Source organism: Leuresthes tenuis, unplaced genomic scaffold (assembly GCF_036924035.1).
Source record: "Leuresthes tenuis unplaced genomic scaffold, fLeuTen1.0.hap1 SCAF_18, whole genome shotgun sequence".
Lineage (NCBI taxonomy): Eukaryota > Metazoa > Chordata > Actinopteri > Atheriniformes > Atherinopsidae > Leuresthes > Leuresthes tenuis.
In genome coordinates, this window is record NW_027325372.1 from 26,133,180 (window position 1) to 26,145,181 (window position 12,002).

The 12,002-nt window shown below is 41.1% G+C and overlaps 1 pseudogene; it reads right to left on the reverse strand.

The window, feature by feature from the left end:
* Nucleotides 1–8,206: 8,206 nt before the first annotated feature.
* Nucleotides 8,207–8,383, reverse strand: LOC140276226 (U2 spliceosomal RNA; annotated as a pseudogene).
* Nucleotides 8,384–12,002: the final 3,619 nt, after the last annotated feature.

A 12,002-nucleotide genomic window follows, 5' to 3' on the forward strand; every position in this document is an offset into this window, starting at 1 on the left:
GTTTAGCATTTTTTTGTTTTGCAGGATGTCAGGATTGTTCCAGATGGGTGTAAGCTTACACGGGACAAGTGAAAACTTTGTTATTTTAAGAAATTCCCACCAGGCTGTCAGAGAGGTGCTGATGTTAATGCTCTTGAAACATTTGTGATTTTTTACGTTTTGACTAATAAGTGGCAGGTCAGAGATTTCCAGATTATCACACAATGCTTGTTCTATATTTATCCATGGTTCATCTATTGGGCTAGGTTTAAACCATTTTGATATATACTGTAACCTATTGGCTAAGGAATAGTGCTGAAAATTAGGTAAATCTAATCCACCACTGTCCTTGGTCTTCTGTAGGGTTTTTAAACTAATACGTGGTGGTTTGTTTTTCCACAGAAATTTGGAGATGCATGAACCTAGTGACTTAAACCAAGTAGCAGATGGTTTTATGGGGATCATTGAGAACAAATAGTTAACTTTTGGTAGTATCATCATTTTAATGGTTGTAACTCTCCCCATAAGTGATATAGGTAAGGACTTCAAACGAGAGAGATCGTCCTCTACTCTCTTTAATAATTGCACATAATTTAGCTTTGTTAGCTCTGAGAGCCTGGAGGAAATGTTTATGCCTAAATATCTAATATTTCCTGACTGTAAAGTGATCGCAGGTATATTCTGGTCCCTATAGTTAATGGGCAGAACTGTGGTCTTAGACCAATTGATAGAGTAGTCAGAAAGTGCTGAGAATTTATTTATGAGTGTGATCGTGTGAGTGAGAGACGTCTGTGAGTTCTGAAGGAAAAGTAATACATCATCAGCATAAAGACTTATTTTATGCTCAATATTTTGGGGTTGGATGCCTTTAATATTTCTATCTTGTCTGATAGCAGCTGCTAAAGGTTCGATGAAAATAGCAAAAAGTGAGGGCGAAAGTGGGCAACCCTGTCTTGTACCTCTCTGCAGACTGAAGCTTGGAGAAGTTTGATCATTTGTCCTGACACTTGCACTTGGGGAGTCAGTTATTTTCTTTTGAGGAGATAAGAGGCTTTAATAATAATATCTTGCAAGAGAGAACAACACAGTACAGAATACAGAGTTGCTCTGACCACTGAAGCAAAAACACACAGTTATATTGCCCACTCATCACGTCATCTGTTTTTGGGTATAGTTGATTGTTCTTCTAACTTTCCTCCCCAACCATTAGTTGAGGTTACCCAGACACACTCGTAAATACCAGCCTAACCCTGTCCCCCCTAAAGTGCAGCTATCTCATAATAACAAGCCCACCATTGTAAAGAGGAATTTAAGAAAACAGGGCAGGGTGGTACCTTGCAGCTCAGTCATTTGCAGGTTATACACAGTAACACTCAATACAATGCATATAAGAATTATTTTCCATTACAATCCTCCCTTTTGATTATAATAATACCATTATATTAATCAACCCAAAAGAAACAAGGAAAATAATAACTTTATCTGTAAAACATCAGCCTGCATTTGCACACAACGTGAGTTTAAAATGCAGGCATCATAGTGATAAAGGGTCCAATGATAAACAATCAAAACATGAACAATTAAATATGATTATCTTCATGCCTCTCTAAGTCAGCGTCACTAGAGGAAAAATTTTGAAAGCAAAAAAGTTCTTTGAGTCATTTGAATCATTTGGTGAGATACATACAATGAGGCCTTTCACACAGGGAAAAATACAGCAGCCCTGTATTATTGCTTCCTGTGAAATCAAGATACAATGTGCACATGCTGGTTACAAATAAGAAAATACAAACAACAAACAGTTTCTTCCATGGTTCACAGCATGTGTATGATCACCTTCATCGCAGGTCTCAGCAAGGATGTTTCAATCTTCGGTGTCAGAGGTTACTAGCACTTAACACACCGGTGGAGTACAGCTTTTACTGCTGACTCTTATCTTTGTCCTTCCGGGCGTGTTGGTTAGGCTGATGTATGTCAGGGTGGAAGCCATCTACTGGTTCTGGTACCTTCTTACAGTGACTGGCATGAATCCAGGTTGCTCTCTCTGCAACTTTAACAGCTGTATGAGTGACCAGTAGCACCTGGAACGGGCCTTGCCAACGTTTGGACTTCCAATGTTTCCTGCGAAGTTCCTTCACCACCTGTCATCTGGTTGGAGTGGTGTGTTTTCTGTGGCTGGAAGGGCTGCTTTTACTGTCTGTGAAACTTGAGATAGAACAGTGGAAAGGTTTCGACAGTAAGACAACATAGCATCATCACAAACAGTTGTGGAAGGGAGGGGTCTGGTTACAGGTCCCAATCCCAGGTTAGGAGGTCTGCCAAATAAAATTTCAAATGGGCTGAGATTCACTTGAGCTCTGATTCTCATTCTCATGTAGGTAAGCACAATAGGTAATACTTTTGTCCATGGCAGACCTGTTTCTTCACAACATTTGGCTAACTTGGACTTTAATGTACCATTTTCTCTTTCCACAGCACCTCCACTCTGTGGATGATAAGCACAATGTGTGCGCAAGGTTATTCCCAGGAATTTACCAACCTCAGTCAATGCAGTGTTTACAAAATGTGTGCCATTATCACTGCTGATCTTCTCTGGAATGCCCCATCTAGGAATGATTTCTGTTTAGCAGTGCTTTAGTCACTGCATTACTGTTTGCATGTTTTGCAGGGAAAACTTCAACCCATTTACTAAACACGTCCACTATTACTAGTGCATATTTCTTTCTTTCAGCTGGTGTGAGTTCAACAAAATCCATCATCAAATGTTCAAAAGGTTTCTCTGGTGGAGGGTGTGCAACTTGCGATGTGTGTAATGCCTTTCCTACATTATGTGTGGCACAAACCATACATGACTGACAGTATTTTTGCGCATATGAACTGAACCCTTTTGTGAACCACTGAGCAGTGAGTGCATTCAGCATCCCCCCTTTTGACACATGGTCCAACCCATGTGTCAATTTTGAAAAATGAGGAAAAAAATGTTTAGGTAGACAGGGTTTACCATCAGGTCCCATCCAAACACCATCCATATGAGTTGCACCCACAGAGGACCAAATGCGTCCAGAGGACCAAATTTCATCTGCAGAGGCAAAAGTTTGCAAAGCATGGAGATCTGTGAGGGAGTCTTCTGCCTGCAAAGAGAGGGAAGCGAAAACAGGAAAAGATTTAGCTGCTTGCTTAGCTGCAGCATCAGCTCTGGCATTGCCACAAGCAACAGGATCGTCTGAGTTAGTGTGAGCCGCACACTTACAGACCGAGATTGCTGTAGGCAAAAGGATCACATCAAGAAGATCAGAAACCTGCTTGGAGTTCAGAATAGTTTTACCATCTGATTTAAGGAAATGCCTGTGTTTCCACAGCGCACCAAAGTCATGAACAACACCAAAAGCATATCTGGAATCTGTGTAAATAGTGACAGACTTACCAGCTGCCAACTTACAAGCTTCAGTAAGTGCAATAAGCTCAGTAGTTTGAGCAGAGAAATGTTTAGGAAGAGAACCAGACAACAAAGTGTCATGTGAAGAACATACTGCAAACCAAACACAGTTAGTACCTGTGGCTGGATCACGCAAAGCTGATCCATCTACAAAAAGAATCATGTCAGAGTTTGGAAGAGGAGTCTCTAAAAGATCAGGTCGGGGTGTACAAACTTGTTCCAAAACAGCTTCACAGTCATGAGGCTCCCCATCCTCAGGAGTCGGAAGCAAAGTAGCAGGATTCAGAACAGTACAACGTTTAACAGTGACATTTGGCATATCACAGAGGTGTATCTGAGCCAACGAGCAGTTGAAAGATGTGAAGTTTTCTGCTCGAGAAGAATAATGGCAACAGCATGAGGAACCAAAAAAGTCAAATTAGCGTAGCCCACAATATCTTGGGAGGCCAGGACAGCTTTCTCTGCAGCTGCAACAACACGAAGACAACCAGGCAGGCCTGCAGCCACAGAGTCCAGTTTTGCTGAGAAATGAGCCACTGGCCTTTGCCTGCCCCATGTTCCTGCATAAGAACAGATGTCATGCTTCTCATCAACTGCCTGTATGAAAGGTTTATGAGGATCTGGAATGCCAAGTGTTGGTGCTGTTTGAAGAGCCAGCTTAAGCTGACTAAAGGCTGATTCAGCCTCAGGAGTCCATGGAACACGGTCAGCTGACTGGAGGCCTTTACCATGGATAAGAGCACCTAAGAGAGCTTCGAGAAAAGAGTAGTTAGGAATAAAGTTCCTGCAGTAAGATGTTATACCTAAGAATGACATAAGCTGTTTTTTAGTAACCGGTTTAGGAATGATCTGAACTGCAGCAACACGTTTAGGAGAAAGTGAGCGCCCATCCTTAGAAATCACATGACCCAAAAAGGTGACTTCGTCCTGTACAAACTGTAAATTAGAAAGGCTGGCTTTAAGGCTATAAGAATGAAGATGTTTCAACAGATTCACTGTCTTTTTCACACTGTTGTTTAGATGGACTACATAAAAGGATGTCATCCACATACTGCAAAAGAGCAGAGCCTGTGGTTGATTGAAGTTAATCCAGACTAGCTTTGAGGGCAGCATTGTAAATAGTGGGACTTTCACAGTACCCCTGGCATAACCGGGTAAAAGTCCAAGATCTCCCTTCAAACTAAAAAGCAAACCAAAATGGGCTATCAGGGTGCACTGGCGACAAGTCAACCACTGAGAAAAACTGTGCATCTGATGTAATTTGAGACAAAATAGTGTGTGGGTTGGGCACAGTAGGAGCATGTGGCTGAACTTTAGCATTCACCGCTTGGAGGTCCTGTACAAAACGCCATTCATCTGGCTGGCCAGCATCTTTAATCTTTTTAACAGGAATCAATGGAGTAAGCACAGGTGAATTTTCAAAAGGAACAATAACGCCTGTTTTCTGAAAAGATTGAAAAACAGGTTTAATCCCTTTAATTGCTTCAGGCTTAAAAGGGTATTGTTTTTTACATGGACAAAAGTCTGATTTAGGGGTGACAATTACTGGTTCACAGCCTTTTATCAACCCCACATCATATTTGCTCTTAGCCCAAAGATCATTGGGCACTTCAGCCAACATGGGTATCGAAGACAAATCTGTTTCAGATAAAAAACATGCTTCAAAATGTGATTCTGTGGTAGGAATTAAGTCCACAGTTCTTTGACAATGCATTGTACTCAAAAATGTTTTTTTGTATGCTGACAATCGTTCAGAAAACATCAAATTTGGATCAGCAGGTGAAACGGTCCACTCCATTTCTTTCTGACATGTAGCAACAAACTCTCCCACACCTTGTCACTGCCTGTGTGTACGTTTGGCCAAGGAAATGTGAGGGCGAGTACCACAAACATTAAAAAAATCGAAGTGCTCTGGAGTGAGCGACACAGCCAATAAAGTAGGCGCACATATTTTTTCACTTCTTCTCATAGTCATTGTCAGGCCCCAAAGAAATGTGTGATGTGCAGTGCAAATCAGTAGGTTGCATGAAATCAGAAAGGGGTGAAACTAACGCTTTTGCTTCTTCCACTAGTTGTTGTGAAAAAGGAGAGCTGGGAAGTTTCCACTCATAAGCATATGTAAGTGCCGATGAATCAAACTGCACTGCTGTGAAAACTTTGTCAGGCTGTAACATAACCTTAACACCCTCTGGTGTAGAAGTTAAAATAATGCCTAATTTACACATGAGATCACAGCCCATCAGGTTAATGGGACACAACTCTGATAACAAAAATGAGTGTTTGAAGGAGAGCTCATCAGGAGTGACAACACGCAATGGGCATTGTCATTTTCTCCTTCACAACCTGGCCTGATGCAGACATACAGTAAATGTGGTTTCCACTTAACTTTGGAGGACAATCAAACTCCCCTGACGTCACTACTGATGAACATAAGTTCCTATATTCTGAGAGAAATATCTTTGCTCTAGGACGGAAATAGCATGCAAAACTTTACTACGTGAATCACAGTCGGCAAGCGTTTCTTCACTACACAGAGCAGGAAAAATGTGTGAGTGTGTTTGTGCTATCACCCATTAGTGGAGGCTCCGCTGCCGCGTGACGTCCAGAACCTGCCTCCCACCCTCAGTCAGTCTTTTGCCCAATTTCATCACTTTTCAGCTGTGGACAGTCCTTCTTCCAGTGTCCAGTCTGGCCACAGTAAAAACAAATATTCGGATCATAGCTCTGGCGTGGCCCATTTCGACCTCCTCTCCCACACGTCCACGTCTTCGACTTCGGCCTCGTCCTCTGTTTACACCAACTGCGTAATACATGGTCATGGCTGCCAAATGCAGCTCCTTTTCACACTTGTCCCTTTTGGTTGTCTTACGCGTCTCAACTTGGTTCTGAGCATGGCGAGCATATCGGCGAACGTCAGCCAAACGAGGACCCTCACACCATACCACGTAAATGTTCTTTACTTCAGTGGCAACATCTGGCATGAGGCCTTTAATTATTGCATCGCAAACTGTGGCCTTCTCTCAGCCAAACACCTCTGATCTCGCTTTTCATGATGTAAGGTTGGGCATTCAGACCTTGCTTCACCTGCTTTTCACCAAATATAGTCGGACATTCACACCTTCTTGCAGCCGAACACTTCCACTCCACCTTTTAGTGTTCTATCACACCTTTTTTTTCACCGCATTTTATAGATTATGGTTGGAAATTCTCAACCACTCTCATCCGAAGACCTCTCCTCCCGCTTTTGTTAATATATTTGAACTTTAGTCGGACATTCACACCTTCTTGCAGCCGAACCACCTCCGCTCCCTGTTTTGATCATGTATGGTCTGGCAATACTACCTTTTCTTACCCATTTTTCAGGAATTATGGGTGGACATTCAAACCTTCCTGCAGCTGAACACCTCCTCTCCCGCTTATGATCATGTGCGGTTTGATATTCGAAAATTTTCTTTCATGTTTTCTAGCAATTATTGATGGACATTCAGACCTTCTTGCAGCTGAACACCTCCGCTCCCGCTTTTGTTAATATATTTGAACTTTAGTCAGACATTCACACCTACTTGCAGCCGAACACCACCTCTCTAGCTTTTGATGAGGTATGGTCCGGCATTCTTACTGTTTCTAACACATTTTTCAGCAATTATGGTAGGACATTCACACCTTCTTGCAGCTGAACACCTCCTCTCCCACTTATGATCATGTGCGGATTGATTTTCGAAAATTTTCTTTCATGTTTTCTAGCAATTAATAATGGACATTTAGACCTTCTTGCAGCTGAACACCTCCGCTCCCGCTTTTGATCATACATTGTCAGGCATTCGCACCTTGTCTTACCCGCTTTTTACAAACTTTAGTCGAACATTCACACCTTTTTGCAGCCGAACACAGTTTTTTGCAGCCGAATTTGGGCATTCGAACCTTTTCATACCCACTTTTTACCAACTATGGTCGGACATTCACACCGTCTTACAACGGAACACCTCCACTCCCTCTTTTGATGGTGTATGTTCGGGCATTCGAACCTTTTCTTACCCGCTTTTTACAAACTATGCTCGGACATTCAAACCTTCTTGTAGCCGAACACATCCACTCGTGCTTTTGATGATGTATGGTATGGCATTCGAACCTACTTGTTGCCCGCTTTTCATTAATTATGGGTGGACATTCACACCTTGTCGCAGCCAAACACCTCCGCTCCCTGGTTTGATCATGTATGGTTGGACATTCGCACCTTTTCTCACCCGCTTTTTGCAAACTATGGTCGGCCATTCACAGCTTCCTCTCCACCATACTTGTATGGTGGGATATTCACACCCACTTGCATTCGAAGACCTCCGCCCCCACTTTTGTTGATATTTAGTCGGTCATTCGCACCTTACCCGCTTTTGGCAAACTATGGCCTTCTTGCAGCCAAAAACCTCTGATCTCGCTTTTGATGATGTAAGGTTGGGCATTCAGACCTTGCTTCACCTGCTTTTCACCAAATATAGTCGGACATTCACACCTTCTTGCAGCCGAACACTTCCGCTCCACCTTTTAGTTTTCTATGGGGCATTCACACCTTTATTTTCACCGCATTTTATAAAAACACCACAGGAACACCGTATTGAGGCTTTGTTCTGACCGCTCATTCGGTGTCGCGTTTCTTTCAAGCATTTCTCCTGGTTAGCCCGCACTCGGCTCGCTCCCAGAGCCGTGTTAAAGTCTGCTTCGCATTCACTCTCTTTTCTCAGCAGACTAAAAGAAACTTCCATCCTGCACCGCTGTTTGCTTTTTCACAACAGCAGAGGAGAGCGCACCGTTCCCAGCGGCACTGCAATACCGGGTCGATGCTTGGAGTGAACGGAGCAAGCTCCTTTTTCAACTCCTATTGATAAAAATCCATTTAATATGTAGTCCTTGCATAGACATATCACATATTAAACTGATAAGTACAGATGGATTATGTGCAATTATTAAAGAGAGTAGAGGACGATCTCTCTCGTTGGAAGTCCTTACCTATATCACTTATGGGGAGAGTTACAACCATTAAAATGATGATACTACCAAAAGTTAACTATTTGTTCTCAATGATCCCCATAAAACCATCTGCTACTTGGTTTAAGTCACTAGATTCATGCATCTCCAAATTTCTGTGGAAAAACAAACCACCACGTATTAGTTTACAAACCCTACAGAAGACCAAGGACAGTGGTGGATTAGATTTACCTCATTTTCAGCACTATTCCTTAGCCAATAGGTTACAATATATATCAAAATGGTTTAAACCTTGTTGTTGTCACAGTTCCCAGAGACGTTGTAATCGTTGAGGATTCTATATTCACCCCCTCATTAGAGGCACGTGTTGCAGATTGATGACACTGAATCTTCTTCTCTGTTCATTGCTGGCATCATTCCCAGCATCGTAAGTGGTCGTGGCATTGTTAGCCTCTTCTTCTGGATCTTGATATCGAGCATCCTTTTGTATTTCTGGTTTTGTAAGTCCTCTCTCTTCGTTCACCGGAGTCTTCGTCTCTTTGTCCTTGAGTTTGGTGATTTTTTCTTTTTTTGATGCCTTGACACAATGTGACAGGTGATACCACGTGGGAGATCCTTTAACTTGGACTGCTGTCCCTGTGCTGCGAAATGGCTGTGCTGCTCAAATGGTCTCTTCTTCATCATATACACAGTTATTTATACATCACCTTCCACCATGAAGCGTTGTCCCTTTTTGTTTCTCTCTTTGTTCTTAAAATGCTGTTATGCATGTCTAAACCAATCCATTAAACTAGATCATTTTGGCAGTAAAGCGATCTACAATGTGCTTGGTCGCAAAGCTGCTCATCTGTGGTAAACAGCTCTTCAGAAAGGCATTCTTCAATTGATTTCACTAATTTTATGTAATAATTTTGTGATTTCCTACAAAACTACACTTCTTCTCCCATCTGTCTGAGTATTTAGTATTGTCTGGGTCCCGTTAAAACATATATTTTTCCCATCTAATTCCTTGTTTGCTTTAAAACAAGTATTCCCCATTTTCTATCCCTTCAGTAGCCAACCAGTTTGTATGGAGTACACTGGAGCAACTTGACTGATCAGTAAAACACTGCTTTTGTTGTCACCGCAAGGCTTCCCCCGTCGGTTGTTTCACTGAGACACTACTGAGTAACTACAACTCAACACAGTTTATACACATAACATTCATATACATACTAACAAACAAACAAACAATAATTTATCGCAATTTTCTCATCTCTGTTTGAACGTACACCCAGGTAAATATTCCTGTAGTCTTCTCATACCGACTATGGACCCATTCATTGTTTAACTTCACTGTTTTGCAAATCCTAATTGAATATTACACATTGACATTGAACTTTACTGGATAAGCAGGTCTTCATTGCATTCAGCAGCCTATATGTGAGCATTTATGTGTAAGCTGTTCTTCTTTGCATTTATCAGCAGCAAGCAATTCTTCACTGCACATGCATATGTAAATAGTAAAACAATTCCAATGTGTTAGCGAAACCTTCTATATCACAGTGGTTTCTAAGGTCTATTTTAAGTTCTTTGCCATCAGTGAGATGACATTGTTTACAAAGTGTGTCAAATTATCACTGAAGATCTTTTCAGGAATTTCAAATCTAGAAATGAGTTATTTTACGCGTGATTTTGCTACTGAGAGTGCATCTGCTTGTGCACATGGAAATATTTCAGACCATTTGGTAAAAACCTCTGTTGTCACTGAGCAGAATCGTTTCCCTTAACATTAATTTAGTTCAATGAAATCTACAAAATAATGAAATAATGAAATCCAAACAAATATGTTGAAAAAGATACACTGGCTTAGGGAATTATCTTCGTTTTGGTCTTAGATTGCCCTGTGGAATGTATTTTGCACATATTTGACCTGCTAGACAAAACTTTATTCATTTATTTATTCTAAAAAATATTTTTTTAATAATTAGTAAAACCATATGCTGTAAAAACCTGGTTCATTATTGCTTCCATCCCTCCTGTTGAGACATGACATGGTCCGTGGCTCAATACTGCAGCATATTTAAACAAATTCTTTGGCAGTATGGTTTTCCTTCCGGTCATTCATACGAGTCTATTGTAGATGGCAATTGAATAACATCTAATAATGCTAAAATATTTGTAGTTTATACATTTAGCTGTGGATGTCAACATACCTGTTTTTCCAATGCTGTGTTAACACATGTACAGTTGAGAAGGCATACTGACTGTCAGTGTAAACGTTAACAACCTTTTTGTTATTTAATTTACAAGCTTCAGTTAAAGCTACCAATTCGACTGCTTGAACAGAGTAATTTTTTGGTAGTGGTTGTTTTAAGAAAACTTCAGTTTCTGTTACTACTGCAAATCCTGTAGCATTTGTGCCATCAGAGTTTTTTTCCTTGATCTGTTGAATAAATATAGTTATTTCTGCATTTTCATAACGTATATCAGTTAAGTCTGGCCTGGGTAAAACACTGATGGTTATTTCTGACATGCAATCATGAGGCTTTCCATCTGTGGGGTAGGTAGCAGTGTGGATGGATTAAGTGTAGCACATCTCTCGACAACAAGGTGTGGCTGTGAAAGAAGAACTGTTATGTAGGAGAGATGTCTGGTAAAGATATTTTGTTAAGTAACCATATCACAGCCACTGCATGAGGTACCTTAAGTGTTAATGGGTGAAATAACACCATTATTGTTGATGCCTGCACTGCCAATGGCTTCTGGCCATTGATTCAAAAGTACGATCTCGTCCCTTTTTCCCCCTTTCAGTGGACACTGGCCCCTAATTACCGCAATTCAGCAGGGGGTCTTTCATTAGGAGTACTGGACTCCCCCGTGCACGGTTTCAGCTCCGACCCTGGACAGCGGAAAAAACGTTGAGATCTGGTTTGAGGACCCAATTGTTGAGAAAAGTCTCTCAATGAGACTCAGAGTTGCTGGAGTCAGTTAATGCAAATGTTTAATCTTGCAGCAAGTTCAAGAATGTGTGTGTGTATGGGTGTATGTGTGCGAACGTGTGTGAGTTTGTGTGTGTGAGAGTTTAAAGAACCTGTTATCCACAGGCAGGTCTTAACTAGTATGGCACGGGTCCAGCCTGTCTCATCTTTTTTGGAAGGTCCAGCGCTCAGCCGTAACCCTTCTGTCTGTTTGGACTCTCACATACATTCGGTTAATCATAGAAAAACGAGAACAAAACTTTTTAGCCCCTTAAATTCATAAAACAGACATGGTGCAGTTATTTCCATTCTAGAAAATAAGAGTAATCACCACCATTCCTATAAATTCTGGATATTCTAACAATCTGAATATTTTTTAAATGTTCGATGAAGCCCTTTTCTGTTCTGTTTAGAGACTCAGCTGATCATAAACCAAGTTTTGCTCTTGAACCAAGCTTCTAAACTCTTCATCTTTTTCATTTCTCAGTTAGTATTCACTTTAAAACTGATTAAAAGAAAAATTAAATGAATGCCTATCAACAAATGTGGGATCTAAACTCTAGTGCTTCCTCTAAAATAATTTCCTTTCTCAATTCAGAAATGTGTGTGTGTAAGTCACAACACCCGTGACACCAAAACGGCTTTCT